Below are 12793 nucleotides of genomic sequence, written 5' to 3'. Positions count from 1 at the left end.
TCCATACTTATAGTGGAGTAATCATGGAATTAATAAATAAGATTATTAGATTAAAGAGTTTAATTAATAATCTGGTTTATTTGAGCTTCGTATTATAGGTCTATGGTCCCCAAATCACCTTTGTCCTACACTGTCAAGGGTAAGGATGTCAAAAGAAAGATTTGTAGAGAGAAGAACATAATTGCAAATGAATTACTTTTCCAAGACAATGAAACAATTATGTGATAGTTATGGCAATTAATTAATTATGAATTATTTTATTATATAACTATATAGTTTTTATTTTGAAAAACTATAGGTTAAAATAAATATTAATCTTATTTGGATTAATATATGAAGAGATATTAATAATTATTTTATTTAGAATAAAATATTTATTTATTTATTTAAAACTGATATTTTAAGATAAAGTTAATTTTGAATTAACTGATATTTAGTTTGGGATAAATATATTGTCTTAAATATTAATTAAATAAACAAATGAGAAAATTACGGAAAACTCTAATGTGGCTCATGCCACTCACTATACTGCACAGTGAGTGGCGCCACACAGGGATATTTCCTATCTTTAGGATTTGAATTTTGAATTTCAAATAATTTATTTATATAAGTATATACATTTAATTATTCTTTTTTAAATATGATTTAAAATAAATAGGTTATAACTGATCAATTTTATTAATAAAAATAATGATTAATTAAATTAGTTAATTATCTTTATTAATCTAAAAATAAATAATTGTTAGAAACAGACTCTCTCTTAGAAACAGAAGCGATAGTTTTCCTAAACATGAAAACTATTCAATTCATCTTCTCTCTATCAAATCTCTCTAGATCTGATGTGTTGAGTACATCTACGTGCTCACAGATGTCCTTGTGTGTTTGAGGATTGTTCTAGAAGATTAAGGTGTGAGTCTTCAGAACTTTCATAGGAAGATCGTTGATTTTATACAAAAAGATTCGAGGACACTTGATAGGATACAAGAGGTAATATCTAATTTGATTGTATATGATTAAATATATATATATATAAGTGTGTGTGTATGATCTTCACTGGTATTAATAATTATTAAAAATGGCCCATTCCCTGCTGCGTATCTCTGATTTGCTCTTTTAATACCAACATCACAATGCTGTGATTGGCGTGTAACTGAGTATTTGGCTAAGTCTTTGGCTATTTTATTTATTTAAATATTGTATTAATAATCATAATGTTTTAAATTTGAATTTAATTCAATAATATAAACAATCTATTAGAAAAATATTCTAAGGAGATTAAGTTTTTCTCAGACTTTTCACAGAGAGAAAAAAGTATCGTATTTTTTTCTCTAAACCAGAAAACCTAATTTCTCAAGCCTGATTCCCACACATGTGTGAATCACTAAATATATCTCACTATTTCTCTGCATGCCCACACACGTATTTAGGTGTCGTAAACATCTTTGAAGATCGTGGCTTGAGTACCTGAAGATTGTTAGAATTGGATGTTCGTACTTGATACTAAAAGACAGCAAGGACACTTGATAGACTTCAACTAGTATGTTCTTCATCTTTTATGTGTGTTTAGATTAATGTATGTATATTAATGGATCTGTTATTTAAATCTTATTTAAATCATTTTTTTTAAATCTCTTGGGCCCACCACCCCATTCATTCCGCTGCGCACTTGGTAATCAGTTTCCAACAGAACATACTTAATGTAAAGTTATAGAATTTTCATTAATTGAGTTGTATCTTTATTTAACTAGGTTATTTTTGTGACTCTCACCCACTGGGACACTTGCGTTCATAGCTAGTTAGAATACCTTAGAAATAGCTTATATGTGTGTTTTTTTAGAATTTTGCATATTTTATATGGTGTGTTATTCCTGAATCGTGTGATTAGATGTTTCTAAAGCAATGCATTGAATTTTTCTTATTGATAAATGTAGCTCTATGACTTCCAACCCCATGCTCCCTCTACTCTCAAAAGAGTTGGTCACTCAGGAGAACTTAATGAAGTGGAAGCCCAACACCAACATAGTGTTGATTGGGAACAACACTAAGTTTGTAATAACCAAAGAGTGTCTGGCTGCACCCCTGCCATAGTTGATAACTCTATGATGTAGAGTTATTTACTCTACTCTTAAACATGATTTTATAAGAAAAGAATGATGAATTTAGCACTTAGTTGTTGAATTTTTAATTAATTTCATCTTTTTGTCTTGTGCAGTCTAACTTTAGAGCTGAATGTTGTATATAGCTATATTGGAATTGTATAATTAATTTTCTTTTATTTTTGTGTGAAAGAAGTTCAAGCTAGCAATGAAAGAAAACATAATTAAAAGATGACAAGAAGACGTTGGAAAAAGCTGAAATGTGCAGATTTGCTAAAAACACATGCTGCAACTTTCTGGTGTTGCGTGGACTATAAAGCCTAGCTGGAAAAAGTCATTTTAAGTTGGCTTTGACAGCTGGCGTGGGCAGGAAAAAGAGCCACATATGTGTACTTTTGTCAAGAAAGTAGTTGTAACGCCCTGGATAAACAAGACCGTTACATTGTGTGTTTGAAATAGTGCGAGACTTGCTAATCAAGTCATTTAAATAAAAATGTGAATCTAAAGACGTAAATAGGTTAGGTTTGAAAGATTTTGGTTATAAACAAATAAATTTTCATTAAAATAAATGTTTGGTACACGGGATCCCAAATTAGGGTTTAAATGGCATAATTATAGAACTTCCAAATATTATAAATAATCAAGCCACTCTAATGGAAAAATACACATTTTAGGTTTCTGTTCCTGTACAATCCCTCGACCGTCACGGCCGAGCAGCTGAAAATGTACACCTCGCCCCCAAAGCTCTCCAACCCATGGTCAATTCTTCTTACCCTTTCCTTTGCCTGCACCACGTAGCACCCGTGAGCCAAGGCCCAGCAAGAAAACTATAACATCATAGCACAATCAATATCGATAACCAAATAGTTCACAGAGCAAAACCAAATGATTTACAAGACATTAATCAATTATCCAGCAAGCCATATCATTCACTAAATCAAGGACAACAGTCAATCACCAATGATCTAGTTTCCAGATTGTAACGCCCTGGATAGCCAAGACCGTTACACTGTGTGTTTATAAAGTGCCAAACTTGCTAATCAAGTATTTAAAGTAAAAGCGTGTTACTTAAATAGTAGAGGAACTAGGGTTAAAAGAGTTTTGGTCTCAAAAGGTACGTTTTCATTACTAAACATTGCTTATGTACATGGGATCCCAAAAATGACAGTTTAAAAGCCATTTACAAAAGTTACAAAGTCTATATACATCAACAGCCATACTAAGGCAAAATGAGCAGTTAGGTAATCCCCGTCCTGACACACTCCTCGACCGTGGTGATCGAACGGCTGGCTATGTACATTTCACCTCGGAGCTCTCCACCTCAGGCCTGGTCCAGCTTGCCCTTACCCTTACCTGCACCACGAAGCACCCGTGAGCCAAGGCCCAGCAAGAAAACACAGTAATAACAGAGCATGAACAATTAGCAATCAACTCAGTTACTCATACAGCATCTCATAAATTCAAGTATATCATCATTCAAGTATACCACATACAAAGCATTTCAACTCATGATACATATTGCACAGAAGATAACCAGGGCTAGCGCTCACAGGCCGCTCCCTCTGTTATCCTATTGTTTCTGGCTCCCAGTGGCCAATTCGCGCCCCGTGCGCTAAAAGTCATGAACGGTACTCTTAGACCGCTTATACGTGTCCCTTGGCATAATACCAACGATGACACAATACAATTCTCGGGAGCACTTAGTCCCACCACAATCATACATTCAGGTGCAGTTTTCTTACCTTTCAATTCACTAGTTTCCGATGCCACGTAGCCACAAGCACGGTCCTCTACCCCGAGCCTCTTCAAAGTCCTAATCACAACACAAATATAATATTCTTTGTCATTAACCAATCCAAGACTACCTTCCCAGTACCTAACCCACACTCTCGGAACCCCCAAAACCTTAGAACAACACCCCGGAGACATCCCCCGAACCCCCGGAGCAAAGGCCAAAAATTGCAAAATGTAACACCCTGAAATTTGCCTTGTGCCGCGGCACCACTTTCCTTGTGCCGCGGCACCCAACACCAGAGACCCCTAGGTCGCGGCAAGCAAAAGCTGTGCCGCGGCACCACTTTCCTTGTGCCGCGGCACCCAACACCAGAGACCCCTAGGCCGCGGCAAGCAAAAGCTGTGCCGCGGCACACCATCGCAGACCCAGATTTCTGGGTTTTCCTTCGCGTTTTTCCCGAGCCTAACTCACTCCAAATCACCCCAACTTCATACCCAAGCCCCAAAACCTGTTTGAAACCCCACATAGACCAACCAACAACTTTTAAACACTATAACCCAACTCAACTACACATTTACCCACAGAATTCACACCTAAATTCAGATTTAAACCATTGAACCAAAGCTTGAGAAATGTGTAAACCAGCCCCTTTAGATTCTTAAACCATAACAGCTACGAAAATTTAAACATGATACACTCTTACCTCAGTCAAGTACTCAGCTTGGATTCTCCCCAACTCTAGCTTCAAATCACCTTCTCCTTTTGATTACTCCAACTCTAAATTCATGCAAAACCAGCCACCAACTTGCTTCAATTCATATTCATCTCTAAAAATTCAGACTTGAAACTTAAACATATTATAGCCAAATCCTTACCTCTGAGTTTTCTTGGCCTAAGCTTGGTTGGTAACCTCAATCACCCCCTTGATTCTCCTTCCCAGAGCTAGAGTTCAGCTTCTCTTTTCCTTCTTTCTTCTGTTATATTTCTAGGTCTCCAATATTCAGCATAAACCAACTCCCAAAGTGTTATACGTAAATGTTATTCCTTCAGCTCAAACTCATCTACTAACTGCCAAAATACCATTTTAACCCTCCATTAATATCACTTACTAACTAGACCTCAAGGGCTTATTTGTCCTTTCCCTAACTTTGCAATTCTACCACTTTCCCAATAAAACCCGTTACTCTCCATAGTTACCAACAGTTACGCAGGTTACCAAATCACCAGTTACCATTATCTAGTTTCCTAGAACCGTCTTGGCACGTGCATCACGTTTGTATCACAGCACCCACACAGTACAATTCACATATCATAATTATCACATAATATAATCCACATAGTCATATAACATGCTTAAAATCATAATCATACATCTTAATCATAATAACCACACATAATTCCCATCTTGCCCTCCCGGCACACTAATCAAGGCCCTTAAGCCTTATTAGTAAATTTGGGTCGTTACACAGATATTCAGCATACTATATACATCAAATTAGCAATAGTACACATGTCAAGCAACAATTAGGGTGGACGCCCTTACGCCGCACCCTCTATTTAATCCACTGTCTTTGGCTCGCTTAAGCCAAGCCCAGTGTTCACCCCACTGACTCCGGCCCGCTTAAACCGAGCTCAGTGATTATTAAGTTGTCCTTAGCTACCAGTGGCTGAGCCACGCCCTATGCACAAGTATTGATTCTGACACTCTTAGGTCATTTATCACATGTCCCCATGGCATAATACCACCCATGACATTCATACAGTTATATGGAGCTCTTAGTCCCAACGTATTCACATGGTTTATCACAATCATATAATAGTGCATACAAATATAGGGAACACTTAGTCCCATCCTATCCACATAAACGGATGCAGTTTTCTTACCTATAATTCCAAGTGCTTTGATTAAGAAAGATGACCCCCGAGCACGATCCTGCCCCGAGCCCAAGCGTATACCTAGTCACAACCATGATAAAGGATTCCATCAATAATTTTATAAAGGTTTCCAGATAGAGTTCTAACCTCTGGGACATCGAATTCCACCAAACACGATAGTGGGATCGATCCCAAGAACCCTAGGTTAGGTTCCCGCGCTTAAAAACTCCAAAAGGCCAAGAATTCCCTTAAGGGCCACGGCCCAAGCTCCCTATGCCACGACTTGCCCCTAACCAGAGACCCAGCCTCGCCCAAAAACTGACACGAGTCGCAGCTCAACACTCTCCATGCCACGGCCTGCCCTTTCCCAGCACCAATCAACTTCGAAGGGCCACGGCACACCAAGAACTGAGCCGCGGCTCGAACCCAGAAAATCCACCATTTTTAACTCTCAAACCCCACTCAAAACCATCTTAATGATACAATCCAATTATCACCAACTTTCTAACATGTTTTCAGCAACATAACCCAACAGAACCTAGTCTAGAAACTCATCAAAATAACATTTTAATCTCTGAAACCCACAAGCTCAAGAACACCAAAACCAGTCAGAAGAACCAAGAATTCAAACACTAAACCATAAATTGAAGCTTACCTTTACTGAAGAAACAATCCTCCAAACAATTGCTGAGCTAACTCCCAAATCTTCTGCCTTAATTCAGCCTTTAAATTCAGAACCCAAGAACTCTTAGAATCCAGCCCCAAAGCTACATAATCAAATGACCAAAAGTGTAATTCAATGCTTACCTCAATTCCTGGTTAGATTCCTTAGCTACTACTGGGTTAATCTTCCAAAACCTCAACTCAATCCACTAAGTTTCCAGCCAAGTTTCCTTAGTTTTATGTAGTTCCCTTGAGAGAGAAAGAGAGAGAGAGAGGAAGAAGGTTGGTTTGGGTATCTTCTACTATTTTCTCAGCTTTGTCTAGTATATTCTTAATTAATCAAGTCAATCCCGAGGCTCGGGGTACCAAAAACGTCCCTAAGGGAAAAATGGTAAAATTCCCCAGTATTCCCACCTAGGTTTCCTAACCTCAAATATATCTCCAATTATTTATTTCCATAACCCGATAACCCAAATAATCGTCTGATACCCAAAATACCCCTTGACTCGCCCCGAGTCATGAACCAGGTCTTGTTGTGACTTTCCCGCTACTTGCTCCCTAGGATCACCTCGTGCCGAAGGCTGCAAATATATATCCACATAATAATGTGGTCTCAACAGTTACCACAAATAATCACACGTATGCCCTAACAGGCCAAAATTACAATTATGCCCTTACAGACTAAACAGGGCTCGCATGCTTATCTAACACTCATAAACATGCACTCCACATATCCATATAATCATAGGATCATGCATATCACATAACCATGCATTTACACCATTAATTCACATAACTTCCAATTATGCCCTCCCGGCACACTAATCAAGGCCCTTAAGCCTTATTAGTAATTTTGGGTCGTTACAATAGTGGACCAAATAAGAGGGAGCCTAAAAAATGGAAGAAAGGATTTGGGCCTTCTAATTTTGGAAAAGTTGTACCCCTAGAGAAAGCAAGAAAGAGGTACATGCCATGCATATTGGTGGCTGCTATGTTAGAAGCAATTAGAGTAGAAAGTATAGAAGGAAAGAAATAAGGAGAGGTACAAGAGTTCAAAGACGGGAAAAAGAATGAGGAAGAGGAGAAATCATACATCATCACCTCTAGAATTTGTTCTTATTCTTCTTTCTCTCTAACTTTTGTATTTTCTACTTTTTAATAACTATTTTAGCAATCCATGGATTATAGATTTGAATTTGGGTTTGTATTTGCTAAATTATTTATGAGCTAAACTCTTTGAGACTTGGAGTACTAATGAACCCTAAATCATATTTATGAAACTTTAATGCATTATTAAGTGAAATCTCTCTTTCTCATCAAAGTGTGTTTAACGTCTATTTCTTATTGTTGTTTGGCCATCAATGACAAGTTGATTAACCAGATTTGATGCTGGCAAGATTAGGTTTAGTGGAAACTTGGACGATGCAAGATATTAGCCTTTCTTAGGTTGTATTTAGTCAATAATATAGGGATATGTCATTTTCCTTGCATAACTCATGAGAATTGGTGCTTATAATTGTGTTCTTAAATCTGAAAGGCATAGGAATATATTTAATTAGGTGGATGAACTTTTGTCATAAGATTTGGAAAAATTATATGAAGTAATTGACAATTTTCGTTACTCTGGGAGGTTTTCCTAAACATGATGTTGTTGCATATCATCCAGTACACTGATTTAGGGGAATTTAGTAATTCAAGTCTGAATTTCATTATTGATTCTACCTTGCTGTTATTTCTTTCTTATTGGTGATTATTCTAAGCATTTCTTTTTATTTAGTTTTATCATCCCAAAAATCATTCCAATTAATTTTGTTTTAAATTTCTAAGTATTGATTTGTACAATCTAATACTAATTCAATCCTTGTGGAGATGATACTCACTTATCATTGTATTGCATGTTTTGTGACTGTGTACACTTACACATAATTGATCAAATTTTATCACAACAAGATTTTGGTGCTGTTGTCGAGGATTGAAATTATAATTTTATGTATTATTAATTACTTTGCAATTTATTTTTCTTATTTTGTACTAATCTTGTTTGCTTGATTTTGTGCTTCGCTAGATTGATCCTGTTGCATGAACGAGCATCAATACCTTGAGCTAGCCCCTATTGACCCTAAGATTGAATGCACATTTAGAATAGGACTAAGGAAACAAAGGGCTCGACTTCACCTTGATATGGCTGAAAAGGGTGAAGGGGTTGAAGAGATTCAAGCTCAATAATACATCCAATGCTATTGTGATGGCCGATGATAGAGAGAGGGCCATAAGGGAGGATGTTGCCCCTATGTTTAATGAGTAGAATCTTGACATTATTAGGCTTGAAGTTCAAGCAGCTCAAATTGAGTTGAAGCCCATGATTTTCCAAATGTTGCAGATAGTGGGTCAATTTAGTGGGCTGCCTATAGAGGATCTTCATCTCCATCTCCTCTCATTTTTGGAGGTGAGAGATTCCTACAAGGTTCAAGCCGTTACTGAGGAGGCCTTGAGGTTGAAATTGTTCCCTTTTTCTTTGAGGGACAGAGCTAGAGCTTGACTCAATACACTTCCTTCAGACTCGGTTTCTACATGGAATGAGCTAGTTGAGAAATTTTGATTAAGTACTTCCCACCAACGAAAAATGCCAAGTTTCAGAATGAGATTATTTCTTTTCAGCAGTTGGAGGATGAATCAGTGTGTGATGCTTGGGAGAGATTCAATGAGATATTGAGGAGGAGCCCACATTATGGCATTTTGCATTGTATTCAAATGGAGACTTTTTATAATGGTCCCAATGCTTCTACTCGCATGGTTTTTGATGCTTTAGTAAATAGGGCTATTCTCTCTAAGTCCTATAATGAAGCATATGAGATTTTGGAGCAGATTTCCAACAATAACTATCAATGGTCAAATGTAAGAGCCTCAACAGGAAGAAAGGTAGCGAATATTCATGAGGTAGATGCTTTGACAACTTAAGTTTCATCTATGACCAACCTCCCAAAGACTATGAGTATGGAGTTAATCTACAACCATCACCTATGCGGCAAGTAGCGGATGTTTCTTTTGTTTATTGTGGAGATGGGCATACATTTAATAGTTTTCCTTCTAATCGCACTTCAGTATGTTACTTGGGGAATCAAAATTCCAACTGCAACAATCCATGTTCAAACTCTTATAATCTGGGTTGGAGGCAACATCCAAATTTTTCTTGGGTAGGTCAAGGGGCTAGTTCAATTAGTGCACCCATACCCAACAAGCTTACTTATCCACCAGGATTTTCTCAACAACAACAAAGAGCTCCCCCTCCACAAGCTTCTCAATCAAGCTCTTTGGAGAATTTTATGAAAGAGTATATGGCTAAGAATGATGTGGTGATTCAAAGCAAAGTAGCATCTTTGAAAAATCTTGAGATTCGAATGGGGCAGCTAGCTAGTGAATTGAGAAATAGACTACAAGGTGCCTTGCTTAGTGATACTGAAAATCCAAGAAGAGATGGAAAAGAGCATTGCAGGGCAGTCACTTTGATGAGTGGTACAAATCTGGAGTTGAATGAGGAAAAATCTAAGCACAAAAATCCAAACTTGTGTGGAAAAGGGGGAAATAGCTGGAACTTCTAATGTGTCAAATTTTGATCCTGGCGCAAATGCTGCATCATTTTCTCAGCAAAATGCATCAGAAAAGCTAAATAGAAAGCCACCTCCACCATTTCCACAATGATTCCAAAAGTAGTAGCAAGATAGCCAATTCCGAAGATTCTTGGATATTTTGAAGCAACTCCACATCAATATACCATTGGTGGAAGGTTTGGAACAAATGCCCAATTATGTCAAGTATTTGAAAGATATTTTGACAATGAATAGGAGACTTGGAGAGTTTGAAACTGTTGCATTGACAGAAGGTTGTAGTGCTATTTTGAAGAGTAAAATTCCACCTTAGTTGAAGGATCCGGGAAGCCTCACAATCCCTTGTTCTATTGGTGGTAGAGATGTTGGTAGAGCTCTTTGTGATTTGGGGGCTAGTATCAACTTGATGTCCATGTCTCTTTTCAAGAAGTTGGGAATTGGAGAAGCAAGGCCAACCACCATCACTTTGCAATTAGCAAACCATTCTATAGCATACTTGGAAGGCAAGAGTGAAGATGTTATAGTGCAAGTTGATAAATTCATTTTTCTGATGGATTTTATTATTCTTGATTATGAAGCCGGATAGAGATGTTCAAATCCTTTTGGGGAGGCCATTTCTTGCTACCAAGAAGACTTTCATAGATGTTATAAAAGGAGAGCTTACAATGAGGGTGAATGACCAACATGTGACTTTTAACGCGTTCAATGCTACGAGGTTTCAAGATGATATTGAAGAATGTTCCTCTTTGAGTGTGATTGATGTTATTGTGTTTGATAAATTGCAAAAAAGAAACTTGTAAAGATGCAATGGGGGTGATTTCACTTGAAGAGCTTGAAGAAATGAATGAACATGAAGAAACCCAAGTCACATAGGTGGAATCTCAACAGCCTTTTACTAAATTTGGAAGGCATTTTGAGTCTTTAGATTTGTCGGAAAGAAATTTCAATCCTCCCAAGCCATTTATTCAAGAGCCACCAAAGTTGGAATTGAAGCCTTTGCCGAGCCATTTGAAGTATGCTTACTTGGGAGATGAAGACACTTTGCCTGTGATTGTTTCTGCAGTTTTGGGTCTTGAAAAGGAGAGTATGTTGATTTTTGTGTTGTAGAAATAGAAGAAGGCCATTGGTTGGACCATGGTGGATATCAAAGGTATAAGCCCCTTTCTTTGTATGCATAAGATTTTGCTGGAAGACTGTTGTAGCAATTATGTAGAGCAGTAGCAAAGACTCAAGCCCATCATGAAAGAAGTGGTTAAAAAGGAGGTGATCAAGTTACTAAATGCTGATATTATTTACCCAATTTAGATAGTTCTTGGGTTAGCCCGGTTCAATGTGTTCCCAAGGAAGGTGGAGTAACGATGTTAGCTAATGAAAAAATGAGTTGATTCCCACTATCGGAAGCTAAACAAGGAAACAAGAAAAGATCACTTCCTTTTGCCTTTTATTGATCAAATGCTTGATAGACTAGCAAGGAAGGAGTATTATTGCTTTCTATTGCTCCTTAAGATCAAGAAAAGATTGCCTTTACTTGCCCATATGGGACATTTGCTTTTCGGAGGATGTCATTCGGGTTATGCAATGGCCCCGCTACTTTTCAATGTTGTAGGATGGCTATTTTTCAGATATGGTGGAGAAGCCTGTTGAGGTGTTTAAGGATGATTTTTTGGTATTTGGTGAGTCTTATGACTTGCTTGGCCAATCTTCCGAAAGTGTTATTGAGATGTGAAGAAACAAACTTGGAGCTTAATTGGAAGAAATTTCAATTTATGGTACAAGAAGGCATTGTGTTGGACCATAAGATTTCAAACAAAGGCATTGAGGTAGATAGAGCAAAGATTGAATTCATTGAAAAGTTGCCACCGCCTACTACAGTCAAGGGAATTCAAAGTTTCTTGGGGCATGCAGGTTTTTATAGGAGGTTTATTAAAGACTTCTCAAAAATATCTAAGACTCTTTGATCCTTGAACAAATCGAGCTTTCGAGTTCACCAAGGATTGTCAAGAGGAATTTGTGACTTTGAAGAAAGCTCTTGTATTCGCCCATATCATTGTAGCTCCCAATTGGTCTCTACCTTTTGAACTAATGTGTGATGCTAGTGAGTTTGATGTAGGTGCAGTACTTGGCCAAAGAAAAGAGAAGGTGCTTCATTCCATCTATTATGCAAGCAAGACACTAGTTGATGCTCAATTGAACTACACTACCACGGAGAAGTAACTTTTGGTAGTGGTATTTGCTTTTGATAAGTTTAGATCATACCATGTGGGGACTAAAGTTGTGGTATACACGGATCATTTAGCCATCAAGTATCTTATTGCGAAGAAGGATGTCAAACCAAGACTCATTCGTTGGGTCTTACTTCTTCAAGAATTTGATTTGGAAATCCGAGAAAGAAAAGGGAGGGAGAATCAAGTGGCTAACAATCTCTCAAGACTTAAGGATGGTAATGAGGAGAATTTTGAGCAGCCTATTAGAGAAACATTTCCCAACGAGCAACTATTGGCGGTGAATCAAGTTTCAATGCCATGGTATGCTAATTTTGCGAATTACTTGGTGAGTGGGATGACTCCACCTGATTTGAAGGGCCAACAACTTAAGAAATTCTTTCATGATGTGAAATTTTACTATTGGGATGATCCATTTCTTTATAAGCAATGTTCAGATCAGATGTTGAGGCGTTGTGTACTGGAAGAGGAGGTTCAAAGCATCCTTGAGCATCGTCATTTTTCTCCATATGGAGGGCATTTTGGTGGTCAAAGGAAAGCAGCGAAAGTATTTTAAATAGGGGTATTATTGTCCTTTGTTGACAGTAAGAACTCGTC

General features: G+C 37.5%; 1 non-coding gene across 1 annotated transcript; it reads right to left on the bottom strand.

Annotated features, from left to right (window-relative positions):
* Window positions 1-8998: 8998 nt before the first annotated feature.
* Window positions 8999-9104, bottom strand: LOC133833279 (small nucleolar RNA R71). The gene has a single exon (XR_009892671.1). It is a non-coding gene; the product is annotated as a small nucleolar RNA R71 (small nucleolar RNA).
* Between the last annotated feature and the right edge of the window lie 3689 nt (window positions 9105-12793).

The sequence above is a fragment of the Humulus lupulus genome, chromosome 4, assembly GCF_963169125.1.
Source record: "Humulus lupulus chromosome 4, drHumLupu1.1, whole genome shotgun sequence".
Taxonomy (NCBI): domain Eukaryota; kingdom Viridiplantae; phylum Streptophyta; class Magnoliopsida; order Rosales; family Cannabaceae; genus Humulus; species Humulus lupulus.
This window is presented reverse-complemented; position numbering and strand designations above follow the sequence as displayed.